The following is a 3382-nucleotide window of genomic DNA, read 5'->3' on the forward strand; positions in this document are numbered from 1 at the left end:
CTCTTAAATCAGCTGCCAAAAATCCTCAAACTGCAGCAGCAGGTTGCGAGGGACCCTGCTCAGGTTACACACACTGAACGTGCAGGAGACAGAAACCAAATATTTTTTAATTTTTGTTTTTAAGACTTTTTTGATAAGCTTTGTTTTTAATGTCTATTGCTGCTTTAAGGCATTACGTAAGAATGTGGAGATTCCTAGACCTGAATGTAGCTGAAACTGAACTGTGAGGTGATAGAAATACTTTTCTAGCTAGATATCTAAAAAAAAATATTGTGGCTGTAGTTTACAAATATTCACTACTTCCTTTTTAAAGCATCTAAACCTTTTTCCTTGCATTTAAAAATCCTGCTGAGTGGTTCGAAAGCTTCCACAGTCACCAGAGCACGGAGGGTTTGGGCTGCAGTGTCCACAGAGAAGGTTCTCTGAGTGTCTGTTCCCCCCTTGAAGGTGGTGCCTGGGGGGGTGGGTGTTGTCCTCAGAGCACAGCCCCCCTGCTCCATGTCCTGTGCAGCTGAGCCCCTCTGTCCCCCTCACTTTCCGTGGCCCTGGGGCTGCCCTCCTGGCTGGTGCCCCCCGGGACTCTTGACTCCAATGCACATTTCAATGCACTGAAACCTGTGATGTCCCCCCCTCTCTCCTCCCCTACCTCTGCTCTTCACTACAACCTGCGTCTGGCAGGGTCCTTGGGTGCCTTCTCAAAATGAATTGGGTGCAAACCATGGGCCAACCCTCTTCCCAAAGCCCAGCTGTCTCACGAGGTGTTGTACAGCATCAGTGGGAAATAAGGACTTCTCTCCCAGCTCCTTCTACCTCTTTGAAACGTGGGGACCCCCTGGTGTCCCCCTTTGCAGCCTCCCCGGAGGAGGCAGCCTCCCATTGTCCCCTCTTGGCAGGGGGGGGGTCCCCCGCTGGATGTGGCCAGTGGGCTCCAGGGAGCCCCCGGGCCTCACCCCCTGTGTCTCTGCCCCGCAGGATCTTCGGCTTCCCCCTCCACTACACGGACGTCTCCAGCATCAGCTGTGGGACTCGCCAGAAGCTGCTGGAGAGATCGTGGAGTGCCCCTGTCATCCGGCACCTCTTTTCCCCACTCAAGGATTATTTTGCCTGTGAATAACAAGCTGAGGTCCCTCATCTCTCTGGTAAAGATGCAGAGCTCTGCTGCGGTGGCGGGAGAGGGACGGGCACAGGTTCTGCCACAGCCCCTTCCCTCCCAGCCACCTCCTGTGGGAAAGCACCTCCTGGCCCCACGGGAACGTCTTTAACCAAAGAACCTGGCAGGGTAACTTTTCTTTTAAAGGGACCAAGAGCAGCAATACATAGAAAACGATGGACAAAAAAGCTTTATTTCCCTGGCACAGGAAGCTCTGCACGGCTGCTGGGATGGGAAGTCTCCAGAGCATTAAATACTCCGTTTTAGCCTAGAGCTGGGAAGTCACAACTTGCTGAGCAGTGAGTGTGGAGGCAGCTGCCGGGGTGCTGCAGACAGACTTGAAAGTGTTGCTTTTCCTAGACAAACAAAACCTCTCTTAAATCAGCTGCCAAAAATCCTCAAACTGCAGCAGCAGGTTGCGAGGGACCCTGCTCAGGTTACACACACTGAACGTGCAGGAGACAGAAACCAAATATTTTTTAATTTTTGTTTTTAAGACTTTTTTGATAAGCTTTGTTTTTAATGTCTATTGCTGCTTTAAGGCATTACGTAAGAATGTGGAGATTCCTAGACCTGAATGTAGCTGAAACTGAACTGTGAGGTGATAGAAATACTTTTCTAGCTAGATATCTAAAAAAAAATATTGTGGCTGTAGTTTACAAATATTCACTACTTCCTTTTTAAAGCATCTAAACCTTTTTCCTTGCATTTAAAAATCCTGCTGAGTGGTTCGAAAGCTTCCACAGTCACCAGAGCACGGAGGGTTTGGGCTGCAGTGTCCACAGAGAAGGTTCTCTGAGTGTCTGTTCCCCCCTTGAAGGTGGTGCCTGGGGGGGTGGGTGTTGTCCTCAGAGCACAGCCCCCCTGCTCCATGTCCTGTGCAGCTGAGCCCCTCTGTCCCCCTCACTTTCCGTGGCCCTGGGGCTGCCCTCCTGGCTGGTGCCCCCCGGGACTCTTGACTCCAATGCACATTTCAATGCACTGAAACCTGTGATGTCCCCCCCTCTCTCCTCCCCTACCTCTGCTCTTCACTACAACCTGCGTCTGGCAGGGTCCTTGGGTGCCTTCTCAAAATGAATTGGGTGCAAACCATGGGCCAACCCTCTTCCCAAAGCCCAGCTGTCTCACGAGGTGTTGTACAGCATCAGTGGGAAATAAGGACTTCTCTCCCAGCTCCTTCTACCTCTTTGAAACGTGGGGACCCCCTGGTGTCCCCCTTTGCAGCCTCCCCGGAGGAGGCAGCCTCCCATTGTCCCCTCTTGGCAGGGAGCTGCTCACCTGCAGCTCCACCCTGTCCCCAGGCTCCGGGGACCATCCTCTCTCCATCTGCAACCCAAGGCTTCACTTGGGAATGTGCAGGAGGAGAAGCCCTAGCAAAGTTTACAGGCTCTTTTCCCCCTTGGTCCTGCCTGGAGGTAACTCTTGAGTCTTCCCAGGGGGGGTTTTCTCCTCGGATGCTGCGTGTTCCAGCCACACCTTAGTTAAGGAAACTTTAACTTTGGAGAAATCCAAGTGACCTCCCCATCACTGCTTGCATGGGGACAAGTGGCACCATCTCCCCACCTTGTCACCAGCCCCAGAGCCCCATGTGGGGGTGATTGTCCTCTCCTTCGGGATCCCCGGATGAATTTTATTCCAAACCAGGCTCACCTGGAACCTCCAGCAGGGCCTCTCCTTTCGGACTCCAGATCTCACATCCTTCCCTGGCTGATCAACACAATTGGAAGAGGGGAAAAACAAAGGACTTGGGGAAGTGAACAAAGAGAAAAGCTGAATGGGAATTGTCTTGGCATGAAGCTCACGTGATATGAATTGTAGTAGATAAGTCTTCCTTGATATATTTTTCCCTGTAAGAGCTGCCTTTTATGATGTGTTTTTAAAAAAGTCAGGTAGTTTTCACAAATGCCTTTGTAATACGTTTTTTTTTACCAAAAAAAAGGTTTATAACTCCCTGGTGCTATTTCTTTTAATTTGTTTATTTCTTAGGTTAAGGATTTTTAATGTCGAGAGTCGGGCGGGATTTTTTTATACAATCTTCTTGAAATAAAGAGCACATGGTTTTTGCTGGACCCGTTTCGTTCGCTTGTTGTGTGGGGGGCGTGAGGACCGGGTGTTTGTGGCGCTGGGACCGGGCGCGGGACCCGAACCGGGGGCGGCCCCGGGAGCGTCGGGCCCGGCGCGGCCGCAGCACGCGGGTGGGCGGGGCTTATGGGCACAGCCAATAGGCGGCCC

The sequence above is a fragment of the Chaetura pelagica genome, unplaced genomic scaffold (assembly GCF_000747805.2).
Source record: "Chaetura pelagica isolate M959 unplaced genomic scaffold, ChaPel_1.0 scaffold493, whole genome shotgun sequence".
Lineage (NCBI taxonomy): Eukaryota > Metazoa > Chordata > Aves > Apodiformes > Apodidae > Chaetura > Chaetura pelagica.